A 14,159-nucleotide genomic window follows, 5' to 3' on the forward strand; every position below is an offset into this window, starting at 1 on the left:
TGTGTGCATTTTCCAAATTTGGCTTTTCCAGGGGTGACACCCCATGTGATGAAGGCAATATCAGCCCAGTTTGTACATACTCATGTCTGCTATTGTCTTCACTTTTCAAAGTTGAACTCTGTAAGTTCCTGTGTTCTGTATGTTATGCTTTCATACATGCCTGTTTACACAAAAACGCCAAGTTACAAATAAGTTACCGAAAAAAATGTTTTCGATACACCCAATATGTTGGTTTGTTGTAAAACCCTTTTCTAAACGTACATGTGAATGTGCTTTGATTAAAAAGTAAAATTATCAACAATGTGTGCCTTCCTTTTTCAATGCGCAAAAGCAGTATTTGGAGTAAAGTTGTTGTTTTCTGTAGCAATGGGTGTTATTTACTAAAGGCAAATCCACTTTGCACTCCAAATGCAGTTTCAGGTGCACTTTTGCAGTGCACTTGTAGTGTATAGTAGATGTGCCTTTAGTAAATAACACCCACAGTGATGTGCAAATTTCCCCAATCACTCAATTTTCCTGACCCCACATATTTCTGCCATGGTGCTGAAAATGAGCAATATTTTTGTCAGTAATACACTACCTACATTAGCAACAAAAAGAAGGTGTGTGTGTAGCAGACCCACAACATAATAAGATTATCTGAAGAAGAGACTGTCACCTCATCTCGCTCAGAACTTGGGTTTGCACTGTTGTAGAAAAAGGCCCAACAAAAAAAAGCAAAAATACCTATGAGACACCTAAAACCAAGCCAAGCAGTAAATGAAAACAAAGATTATTGTAGTTTCAAAGAAAAATTTATTAAAAAAATGCCTCTCAGACATTGTCTGGCATATCAATGGCCCCCCTACCCACAAAGTACACCATGTATTGGGTTCTGACCTCACGGCCACTTTGGGGGGGGGGGGGGAAGCCAGGACGAGCTGCATTAAGGGCCATGAGATTGTCATTTCAGGCAAGTTGCATCTGGGCCAACTGAGACCACATAGTTTGCTGGGTATTCCAAAAGTGTTCTCCACGACTCTTCTGGCTATGGCCAGCCAGAAATTAAAGATCCTCTGATCCGGGGTGAGGGTCCTCATCGGGAAAGGCCGCATTAGGTGGTTTGCCAGGGCAAACGCCTCATCCGCGACAAATACGAACGGGAGTTCTTCCACATTCTCCTCTGGGGGTGGCAAGCCCAGACTGCCACTCTGGAGACGCCAGTAGAATTCCATCCATGAGAACACTCCACCATCCGACATCTGGCCATTTTGCCCCATGTCCACATAAATGAAGTCATAGGTCGCTGACACCACCGCCAACATCACAATACTATTAAACCCCTTGTAATTATAATAGTACGACCCTGAGTTGGGGGTGGGATGATGTGGACGTGTTTCCCATCAATTGCACCTCCACAATTGGGAAAGTCCCAACGGCTGGCAAAGTGGGAGGCCACAGTCTGCCATTTCTGTGGCGTTGAAGGAAACTGTGGAGTGAAACAAGACAAAAAATTAGTAATTTGGCACATCAACATTGCAAGCAGATTAGACACAAACATTGTCAGTATAACATTTTGGGAAATGAGTATTTAAAGCCTAAAGTATAAGGTCCCCTCATCAGAGTCATCACCCCCACCCCCCATCTGATGGGTCCTTACAAAAAAAAGAGGGGGGGGGGGTGTTTTGGACAGGTAACCCTCTATACTTGATTGAGAGCTGAATGCATAAATAATGTGTGATACTTTGGGCAGCCCCTCCTTACTTACACTATTAGCAGCCCACCGGACAGGTAAGAAGTGTCATAATAACAAAACAAAAAAAAAAAAAAAAAAAAAAAGAATGGAAGCACATTTTGACATTCTGCTATTACCTATCAAGATAATAGGAGAAAAAAATTAAAATAAACTGTAGCATTTGAAAGTATTGAGGTAGGCCCTTGCACTACATGCTTTGGTGAATTTGTCCATAAATCTGACCAGAAAAAAGGTAGGTAGAATGTGTATTGGATTTGGCAAAGTCAGCAGATAGAGGATTGCTATCAGCTGACCTAGCAGTTGGGGGGCGGGGGGTTCTTAATGAGTTTGGCCCAACCAAAAAAAAAAAAAATGGCACTCTGCATGAATTTAAGCACACACATAAAATTTGTAGACATTTTAGGGGGTGTTTAGGGGAAAGCAATACTATGGAGCTGACAAAAGACATTGCCAAGTGACTAGACTATAGGTTTATGGGCCCAGAATAGCATGGTGGGGAAGTTATTTCAGGCAAATATGCATGAAGGACAAAAAAGGAACTTGAAAAGCTTCCAGCATGCATGAGGACAAAGGGGCAGAGCATATCAATTAGAGCATATTGCAATCATGGTAATTAGGGAATGAGGAAAGAAATCCAAGACATTAACAATCATTAAATACATAGAATGTGATGTTAAAGGATAAAACTTACCTTCATATAGTCCTTCTGCAGGACCTGAATGATGGAATAATGATCCCCAGAGCCTGGGGGGAGATGCCTTTGGAGAACTTGAGGTCCTGAAGGTTTCTCCCTGTCGCCAAGTAGCGCAACGTGGCGATGAGCCTCTGCTTCGGAGTGATGGCTTGCCGCATGCAGGTACCCTGCCTGCTGATATAAGGGGACAGCAAAGCCAGCAGACGGTGAAAAACGGGGTCCGTCATCCGGAGATAATTCCTGAAATCATCAGGATTATTCTCCCGGATCTCACGGAGCAAAGGCATGTACAAGACTGGTCACGCTGGCGCAACCAATTCTTTGTCCACAAACGCCTCCTCGCCCTGTTCATGGACCGGGCTTGTGTGAAAGCTAAAAGCCCAACACCAAGCCCGTGCACAGCACAAACTCTATGACGAGTACGTACACGAAACATGGTTTAAAGCGGTCGGCTAGTCAGAACGGACAACAGAAAGCACAGATAAACAGCAATGCCTGAAAGAACGACGTGAAAAGCAGAAGCAAGCAGACAATAAGCAATGCAAATCAAAGTGTACTATACCAAGATATAGTCCAAAATGAGAAACAAATGCTTACTGACTACACGCACTGATAATCAGATACGCACCCACAAGCACAAACTGAAGAGCAGTAACGAACTGAAGCACAAATCTGAAAAGCGAGAATCGTCTCTCACCAAACTTCTACTAACACGCGATAAACATGAGATCAGCAGAAGGAGCCCAAAGGATGCCGGATGTGGTGCTGAACTTCCTTTTTCTAGTCCCATCGTATGCGGCTTATGTCACTGTGTTCTTGGCAACCGGAACTTCCGACAAGTTAGTCCGACCTTGTGTATGCAACACAACGTCCGGACCTCTTTCGGACTAAATCCGTCGGAATTTATCCGACGGAATTGGTTGCCGGAATGTCCGACTGTGTGTACAAGGGCTAATACATAAGGTTAAGGTGTGTTACTGGTTAGATCACCAGTAAAAACAGAAGAAAAAAAAGAAAAAACAAATGCAGCCACCACATCTAATATTTTATGTTTTTGGGTTGGATTAATAATTTAAGTCTCTTCTCCAAGTTAAATTTCCCAGTAGGTTATATTTTTTGTAGCCCAGTTAAAAAAGCATTTGATCCTACAAGCTTATTTTTAATTATCTTCAACTACTTGCCCCCCAAGCCTATTCTGACACTTTTTTCCTAGAAATCTTTTTTTTGGCTTGAAAACTACTTAAAACCCCCAAATGTTATATATTTTTTTAAGCAGAGATCCTAGAGAATTAAATGGTGGATGTTGCATATTTTATGTCACACACTGGTGCTATAATTATTATTGGAGAGATCTGGGGTCTACACAGATTGGTCTGATTGGCTGCTTTACTGGCTGGCCCTCGGGTAGTAAACACAAAAAACGACAAAATACTTGTCGCTTGAACCTTCCTAGACCATAGAGATGATGGGGGACCTTCTGGTTCTCCATGATCTCTATGGTCAGTTGTAAAAAGGGGAAACAGTGCAGCGCTAACTGAATACAAGTAATAAATTGATCACCCAAACTAGCATAAAAAATAACATATAATGACAAATTATAAAAATGCAATGTGAATCAAATAAACTAGAATAGAACAAAGTAAAAACTTTTTTCTAGATATGTGATGAAAAAAAGTCCAAAAGATGATAAATAAAGTGTCCAGAAAGTGTTGGTGAAGTCCAAAAATGATAAGCGACTATCAAACAAATAGCGACTCCGTGAGTGTCCACCCAGCAAGTGACAAACATGATCCACCACAGACAGCACAAAATGCTTACCGGAACACACTGACACACACAAGCATATACATGGTGGGTCAAACAGGCTTAGCAATACAATTCCAAGATCCTGAATTATTAGATGCAGATCAGACCTTTCCAGGGATCGTTCTCAGATAATGGGATCAGATTATAACAGGATCAATCTCACCAGAGGAGCCAGGTAGGAAGAGAGAAGGAGGAACATAGCATAATTCCGTATAAAAGGTGTTTATTAGAATAGTATAGGACAGTGATGGCAAACCTTGGCACCCCAGATGTTTTGGAACTACATTTCCCATGATGCTCAGCTACACTGCAGGGTGCATGAGCATCATGGGAAATGTAGTTCCAAAACATCTGGGGTGCCAAGGTTTGCCATCACTGGTATAGGAAATGCAATTACATGCTTCCGAGTAATGACAAGCACTTATAAAGGACAAAAACAGCGGTAATGAACAGGTCAGCATACAGGCTGACGCATTTCACTTGATTAAGCATCATCTTAATCAAGCGAAACGCATAGGGACTGTATGCTGACCTGTTCATTACCACTGTTTTTATCCTTTATAAGCGCTTGTCATTACTCGGAAGCATGTAAGTGCATTTCCTATACTATTGTACTAATAAACACCTTTTATACGGAATCATGCTATGTTCCTCCTTCGCATTTCCTATCTGGCTCCTCTGGTGAGATTGATCCTGTTATAAACTGATCCCATTATCTGAGAAAGATCCCTGGAAAGGTCTGATCTGCATCTAATAATTTGGGACCCCTGGAATTATAATACTAAGCCTGTTTGACACACCAAGTTTATGCTTGTGTGTGTCGTGTTCCGGTAAGCGTTTTGTGCGGTCGGTGGTGGATCACTTTGTCACTTGTTGGGTGGACACTCACGGAGTCGCTATTTGTTTGATAGTCACTTATTTTTGGACTTCAACACTTTCTGGACACTTTATTTATCTTTTGGACTTTTTTCATCACATATCTAGCAAATATTCTATTCTAGTTTATTTGAATCACATTGCATTTTTATAATTTATGTCACTATATGTTATTTTTTATGCATAGTTTGGGTTATCAATTTATTACTTCAGTTAGTGCTGCACTGTTTCCAATTTTTACATATGTTATTTATTTACACCTTTAGTGCCGGCTGTTAAATATTGGGATAGCGCGATATATACATATATTACTCTATGGTCAGTTGGCTAAACCACTGGCTGGGTTCCCTCTGGTGGCTAATTGCCCACTAGGATCACCTTTACAAAAAAAGAGCATCTCCAGGCAAAAAAAAAAAAAAAAGATATTGGGATGATGCCCGCACTCTTTTTAACCTCTTCCCGCCTGCCCTACAGCCGAATGACGGCCGTAGAGCAGGCGCTTTCGTCCGGGAGGCCGTCCCTGGACGTCATGATGTTTACTTCCGCAATGCGCGCCGCCACGGGCGCGCATCTGGGAAGTTCTGTGTTTGCCGTGTCCCCCGGAGACAGGCAAACACAGATTGCTGTAAACGGCCAATCACAGCGGCCGTTTACAGCGCGATCGGCGTGTCAAATGGGAGATGATCTCATTTGTAAACATATGAGATCATCTCGCAGCGCTGCTCTCCCTCCTCACACAGACAGCGTGTGAGAGGGGAGAGATGAACGGCTGCAGCGGCCGTAAGTGTGAAAAAATAAATAAAAAAAAGTGCCATCCGCTCCAGTGCCATGCTCCCCAGTGCCATCCGTCCCAGTGCCACCTGCCCCCAGTGCCACCTGTTAGTGCTATCTGTCCCCAGTGCCACCTGTCCCCAGTGCCACCTGTCATCAGTGCCACGTATAAGTGCCATCTGTCATCAGTGCCACGTGTCATCAGTGCCACGTGTCATCAGTGCCACATAGTGCCATCTGTCATCAGTGCCACGTGTCATCAGTGCCACGTGTCATCAGTGCCACATAGTGCCATCTGTCATCAGTGCCACATATTAGTTCCATCTGTCATCAGTGCCACATATCAGTGCCATTTGTCATCAGTGCCACCTGTCAGTGTCACGTGTCATCAATGGCACTTATCAGTGCCATCTGTCATCAGTGTCATGCGTTATCGGTGCCACGTATTAATGCCATCTGTCATCGGTGCCACGTATTAGTGCCAGCTGTCATCAGTGCCACGTATTAGTGCCATCTGTCATCAGTGCCACGTATTAGTGCCATCTGTCATCAGTGCCACGTATCAGTGCCATCTGTCATCAGTGCCACGTATCAGTGCCACCTGTCATCAGTGCCACGTATCAGTGCCATCTGTCATCAGTGTCACGTGTCATTGTCCTGGTGCTCCAGGGCCTTCAAAAGTGTAATAGGTAGTGAACAAGTTAGATGTGTAATTTATGCTTCTAGAACACCTGATGGCGCTCCCTTCATGTTGGGCCTCTCTATGTGGCCAGGTTGTGAAAAAGTCCCACACATGTGGTATTGTAATACTCAGGAGGAGAAGCAGAATTTTTTTGGGGGTGTCATTTGTGGTATACACATGCCATGTGAGAGAAATAACCTATTACAATGACAATTTTGTTAAAAAAAATAAAAAAATAAAAAATCTTAATTTTGCAAAGAATTGTGGGAAAAAATTACATCAAAAAGCTCACCATGCCTCTTACTAAATACCTTGAAATGTCTACTTTCCAAAAAGGGGTCATTTGAGGGGTATTTGTATTTTCCTGGCTTGTTAGGGTCACAAGAAGCGAGATAGGCCACCAGTACATCAGATGTGATCAATTTTGTGCGATTCACACCACAGCTTGTAGACTCTCTAACTTTCACAAAGACCAAATAATATCCACTAATTTGGGTTATTTTTTTTACCAAAGACATGTAGCAGTATAAATTGTGGCCAAAATTCACGAAGAAAAATTAATAATTTGCATAATTTTGTCACAGAAATAAAGAAATGTGTTTTTTTTTCAAAATTTTCGGTCTTTTTTCATTTATAGCGCAAAAAATAAAAACCCCAGAGGTGATCAAATACCACCAAAAGAAAGCTCTATTTGTGGTAAAAAAAAGGACAAAAAATTCATTTGGGTACAGTGTTACATGACTGAGTAATTGTCATTCAAAATGTGAGAGCACCGAAAGCTGAAAATTGGTCTGTGCAGGAAGGGTGTTTAAGTGCCCAGTAAGCAAGTGGTTAACCACTTCAGCCCCGGACCAATGAACACCTTAAGGACTAGAGGTCTTTTTACAATTTTGCACTGCGCTGCTTTAACATGTAATTGCGCGGCCATGCAATATTGCACCCAAACGAAATTTGCGTCCTTTTCTTCCCACAAATAGAGCTTTCTTTTGATGGTATTTGATTGCCTCTGCGATTTTTATTTTTTGCGATATAAATGGAAAAAGAGCGAAAATTTGGAAATTTTCTTCTTTTTGTTATAAGAAAAATCGAATAAACTAAATTTTAGTCATACATTGAGGACAAAATTTATTCAGCCACATGTCTTTAGTAAAAAAAAAGTCAATAAGCGTATATTTTTTGGTTTGCGCAAAAGTTATAGCGTCTACAAACTAGAGTACATTTTCTGGAATTTACACAGCTTTTAATTTATGACTGCCTATCTCATTTCATGAGGTGCTAAAATGGCAGGGCAGTACAAACCCCCCCCAAATGACCCCATTTTGGAAAGTAGACACCCCAAGGAAACTGCTGATGGGTATGTTGAGCCCATTGAATATTTATTTTTTTTGTCCTAAGGGATTAAATAATGACAAAAAAATAAAAAAAATTACAAAAAGTTGTCACTAAATTATATATTGCTCACACATGCCATAGTTATATGTGGAATTGCACCCCAATATATATTCCGCTACTTCTCCCGAGTACGGGGATACCACATGTGTGGGACTTTTTGGGAGTCTAGTCGCGCACGGCACCCCGAAAACCAATCACCACCTTCAGGATTTCTAAGGGTGCAAATTTTTGATTTCACCCCTCACTACCTATCACAGTTTCGAAGGCCATAAAATGCCAAAATAGCACAAAACCCCCCAAAATGACCCCATTTTGGAAAGTAGACACCCCAAGCTATTTACTTAGAGGCATGTTGAGTCCATGGAATATTTTATATTTTGCCACAAGTTGCGGGAATATTACAAACTTTTTTTTTTTTTGCACAAAGTTGTCACTAAATGATATATTGCTCACACATGCTATGGGCATATGTGAAATGACACCCCAAAATACATTCTGCTGCTTCTCCTGAGTACAGGGATACCACATGTGTGGGACTTTTTGGGAGCCTAGCCGCGTACGGGACCCCGAAATCCAAGCACCGCCTTCAGGATTTCTAAGGGCATTAATTTGTTTATTTCACTCCTCACTACCCATCACAGTTTTGAAGGCCATAAAATGCCAAGATGGCACAAAACCCCCCCAAATGACCCCATTTTGGAAAGTAGACACCCCAAGCTATTTGCTGAGGGGCATGTTGAGACCATTGAATATTTTTTTTTTTGTTCCAAGGGATTGAATAATGACAAAAAATAAAAATATTTTTTTTTTTTACAAAAAGTTGTCACTAAATTATATATTGCTCACACATGCCATGGTTATATGTGGAATTGCACCCCAAAATACATTTTGCGGCTTCTCCTGAGTATGGGGATACCACATGTGTGGGACTTTTTGGGAGCCTAGCTGCGTACGGGGCCCCAAAAACCAATCGCCACCTTCTGGATTTCTAAGGGCGCAATTTTTTTATTTCACTCCTCACTACCTATTACAGTTTCGAAGGCCATAAAATGCCAAAATAGCACAAAACCCCCCCAAATGACCCCATTTTGGAAAGTAGACACCCCAAGCTATTTACTGAGAGTCATGTTGTCTGAACGAAAAAAAAAGAGATTGATCGGTGGGTATGCCCACCATTAGAATACCTCCCTTCATCCACCCACTTCTAATGATGGACATACATGCACCATTTATATATGCCGAAGCATGGGGGCATCCTCCCGCAAAAAAGTTATGCCGCGTACATACGTTCAAACTTTTCCATGGGCAAGCCCTCCGTCGGAATTTTGACCGTATGTACGCGGCATTAGGAGCAAAATCGCTCCTCCACCCCTTATGCCCCCATGCTTCGGCATATATGCTCTTTTTTAACTGTGGTGGTGAAATCACCTCCTACAGCACTGGAGTCACGGCTTTATGTATCGTGGGAGCAAACGCTGTTGCTGTCAAGATAAATAAATCCGCGCTGCAGCTGAATGGCGTACCTGCTAAGCAAATTATGGTTAACGTTAAAACAAAGTAACATCATAGTAAAACCTTACCATACCATACCTGCAAAGCAAATGCCAAAAAAAACAGTAAAAAATAAAACATTTTTTAACACAACCTGGGCCTAAAATATATATATGTCGAAGCATGGGGGCATCCTCCCGCAAAAAAGTTATGCCGCGTACATACGTTCAAACTTTTCCACGGGCAAGCCCTCCGTCGGAATTTTGACCGTATGTACGCGGCATTAGGAGCAAAATCGCTCCTCCACCCCTTATGCCCCCATGCTTCGGCATATATGCTCTTTTTTAACTGTGGTGGTGAAATCACCTCCTACAGCACTGGAGTCGCGGCTTTATGTATCGTGGGAGCAAACGCTGTTGCTGTCAAGATAAATAAATCCACGCTGCAGCTGAATGGCGTACCTGAAAACATGAAAAATGGTTAACAATAACACAGTAAACAGTAAAGTATAAAAAATTAGAGAGAAGAGAGAGAGAGAGAGAGAGAGAGGGAGAGAGAGAGAGAACAATAAAACGACAACTATTTTTGGTTTTTATATTTTATATTTTTTTTGGTTTTTTTATTTTACTTTTTTTATTTTTTTTATACACTTTTTTTTGAACTGTAAACTGTAACAACTGTAACGGTTCGGGTCTCTCAAAATGCGATGGCATCTTGGGAGACTCTGTGTTAGTGTGCCTAGCCTGTGAAATGCTGTACCCTACGCTAATACTTCACTAGTGTGTGGTAGCGTTCAAAACACTCACCCTGACAAAGACCAGGATTGCCAGGACAGCGTGGACAATAAGAACGGGTGTCACGCCTAAATCCACGCTTGGTACAGACACGACATCTTTTTTGGGGGGCTCGTTGGGTAGGGGTACTTGGGAGGACATAAGAATAATGCCTCTCATGCAGCCGGCTTACTGCATTTGGTTGGGAATGGTGAGGTGCAGAACCCTCTGGATACAGAAGCTCTGTGACAACCTCTCTTTGGAAGAAAAGAAAGGTTAAAGTCCCGCCTGAAGTTTTGTATAGCACAAAAGCATTCAGCAAAGCCAATTGAAATAAGTAAGCAGACACTTTTTTGTACCAGCGTCTGGCCTTACGGGAAGCTAGATACGGCGCCAACATCTGGTCATTGAGGTCCACCCCTCCCATATTTTTGTTATATTCGTGGACACAGAGGGGTTTCTCCACAATACCAGTCGCCGTAGAAATTTGGACCATTGTGTCTGCATGAAGGGAGGTAAGAACGAAAACATTCTTATTATCCCTCCACTTCATAGCGAGCAAATTATTACACCGATAGCAGGCTCTCTCCCCCAGCCTAAGAGGGGAATCTACAAGCCGCTGGGGAAAGCCCCGGCGATTAGGTCGCACGGTGCCACATGCTCCAATCTGATGATCAAATAAATGACTAAACAGTGGCACGCTGGTGTAATAGTTGTCCACGTACAAGTGGTACCCCTTTCCGAATAAGGGTGACACCAATTTCCACACTATCTTGCCAGCGCTTCCTATGTAATCAGGGCAGTTATCCGGCTCTACGTAACTATCTTTACCCTCATAAACCATAAAGCTCCATGCATAGCCTGTGGCCCTGTCACAGAACTTATAGAGCTTGACCCCGTATCTGGTACGCTTGTTGGGAATGTACTGTTTGAATGACAAGCGACCAGTAAACTTAACCAGGGACTCATCAACGCAGACAACTTTTTGGGGAGTAAACAAGTCTGCAAAACGTTGGTTGAAGTGGTTTATGAGGGGCTGAATTTTGTAGAGCCGATCGTATTCAGGGTCTCCACGTGGACGACAAAGTTCATTGTCACTGAAGTGCAAGAACCGCAAGATCTGCTCGTATCGTTTCCTGGACATGGAGTTAGAGAACACGGGCATGTGGTCAGCCGGATGCGTGGACCAATAAGCCCGCATCCTCATGAATTTATGTGTGCCCATGTTGAGGGAAAGGCCCAGGAAGGTCTTAAATTCGGAAACCGTAACTGGTTTCCAATCTCTGGCAAGAGACGGCAACTGGGGATTAGTGGCGATGTGTTGACCAGCATATAAATTGGTTTGGTCCACAATAGATCTATAGAGATCTTCCGTGAAATACAGAGAATAAAAATCGAGTGGCGTAAAATCATCTGTATCCACCTGAATACCGGGTTGGGCAGTGAATGGGGGAAGTACTGGTGCTGCAGAAGTGGTGGGCACCCAATCAGGATTGGCAAATTCTGCAGGAAGGGCACTATGGGAACGACGGGCCTGTCTTCGTCTTCTTGGTGGCAGCGGGACACTACTTGTGCTTGCCACCTCGCCAGCTTGAACTGCACTTATGGGACTCGCCACGTCACCACGTGATACTGCAGTGCTGGATGTACGTCCAGGGTGTACTAGGCCGCTGGTGCTTGCCAGTTCACCAAAAGGATGAGCGGCGCTAGTACTGGCTCTATACTCCATACGAGGGACTTGCGGTTCCTGCACCTCAACAACATCAGAAGATCGGGGTCGGGTACGCCTGAAGTTAGCAGGGACCTCTTCTTCGTCGTCAGAGCTATCTGACATGGAGGCGCTGTCCTCTACAGGTTCGTATTCTGAGCCTGAATCTGACAGATCAGTGTCTTCCTCTTCACTATCTGTCATGCTCAGAAACATGTAGGCCTTTTCACTAGTGTACCTTCGCTTTGCCATTTTGGGCTCTAAATTTAGGGGTACAGTAGTGAGACTCACAGGTAAAAAAGCACCTAGCCTGTCAGCGACTGTATAAAACGCTACAAAAAAAACTGTTAGCGATCGCAGGGATCAGGCCTGACTCTACAAATGCTGCAGTTATGTGTGTTGTGTTTTGTAAGTGACAGTGATCGATCGATACTGCACTTGGGTGGGCTGGGCTGGGCAGAGGGGCAAAACGCAGGTGCTAGCAGGTATCTGGATTGATCCTGCTAACAATGCGTTTTTTTAGAACCCTAAATTGCTGGGCACACTAGTATAGATCTGATCAGATCAGATATTGATCTGTTCGGATACTATACCACTAAGGGAGGTGTATGCTTTGCGCGTGGGTGTTAGCGGTACTGGCACTAACCTAGCACTGCCTGGGGCGACGCAGACCCTTTCTGACCCTAAAACCAAATGTATATCACCCGCCGGGTGATCAGGGGGTTAAACCTTTATTAGGTAATAAATGGCGGGTGCCCTGATGCTATAAAAAGCGAACTACCTAACCAGCGTCACCCGTAACACTTATACGGTGATCACTGGTGAAAGGGTTAACTAAGGGCAATCAGGGGTTAAAACCTTTATTGGGTATTTATATGGGGGTACCTGAAGCTTTATAAAAACCTGACGGGGAACCTAAATAACTAACTGGCTAACCAGCGTCACCAGTGACACTTATGCAGCGATCGCTGGTGAAAGGGTTAACTCTAGGGGCAATCAAAGGGTTAAAACCTTTATTAGGTTATATATCGGGGTACCTAACGCTATAAAAACCTGGCGTTGAACCTAAAAAAAAAACTAGCTTCCTAGCGGGACCAGTGACACTATTGCAGCGATCAGAAAAACGATCGCTTAGTGTCACTGGTAAAAGGGGGTGAAAGGGTTAACTGGGAGGGCAATCAAGGGGTTAAACCTTTATTAGGGGGGGTAGGGGGCTACCCTGGACCTAAAGGGGCCTAACACTAGCTGCCCTGACACTTTTTACAGTCACAACTGACACTAAATGTAGTGATCAATAAATAAATGAACACTGCATTAGTGACACTGTGACTGGGGGGGGGGGGGGGGGGGGGCGATCGGGGGGGTGATCGGGGGGTGACTGGGGTGAAATGTGTGTCTATGTGTACCTATGTGTCAGTGGACTGTTGGTGCACTTACTTGTGTGTCTTCACTCCGCGCTGTCCGGTCAAAAAGACCGCCACGAGGAGTGTGACATCACTTCCTCCTCCTGTGTTTACATTTTCACAGGGGAGGAAGTTCGTCACTGGCCAGGAGCGATCGAGAGGGGATGGCCAGAAACCAACGGCCATCCCCTGATCGCGGATCGCTCCGGCACCGAAAGGGACTGCCGTATCCAGCGAGAGGGGGTCCGATAGGACCCCCCACCCGCTGGAAGGCAGGCACGTACATGTACGTGCTTGTGCCTGCCTGTGCCATTGTGATGATGTACATTGGCAATACGGCGGTCCTTAAGTGGTTAAAGTGTGACGGAAGGTGCTGGGGAAAAAAACTGGGGGCTTAGAAAGGGGCTGCTGTTATGAGTGAATACAGGTGTAACATGTTATGAGAGGTGAACTTATCCATTATGGTTTAAATTCCGATCTGAACTTGTCTTATGGTTTACATTCCGATACAAAATAGGATGAATAAAAAAATGCACATTGTAAAAAGTATATGAAGGGAGGGAAATATAGGACAATAATTTCATCTCTCTTTTCATCCTCTAAATCAAACAATTCCAACTTCTGAGGTTGTCAGTTTGAACTCCCTCTTTTATGGATTGTTCACAGATTTGAAAAGGCTGACATATGATTTTTTAAACAAACTGTATATAGGCAAGGAGGTTATCATACCATTAAACTGTACCATTTACCTAGGACTTACACTGTATTAGGTAACCTCTGGACAGTGACAAAGTGAAGAGTAAATATTTAAATTGTGTCGACGTATAA

The 14,159-nt window shown here is 43.4% G+C and overlaps 1 protein-coding gene across 3 annotated transcripts in view; it reads right to left on the bottom strand.

Moving 5' to 3' along the window:
• Window positions 1-14,159, bottom strand: part of LRRK2 (leucine rich repeat kinase 2) — a 474,491-nt gene that overhangs the window by 51,697 nt on the left and 408,635 nt on the right. The window lies entirely within an intron of this gene.

Source organism: Lithobates pipiens, unplaced genomic scaffold (genome assembly GCF_037356315.1).
Source record: "Lithobates pipiens isolate NorthernLeopardFrog02 unplaced genomic scaffold, aLitPip1_a1.2 Scaffold_8, whole genome shotgun sequence".
NCBI classification, from domain to species: domain Eukaryota; kingdom Metazoa; phylum Chordata; class Amphibia; order Anura; family Ranidae; genus Lithobates; species Lithobates pipiens.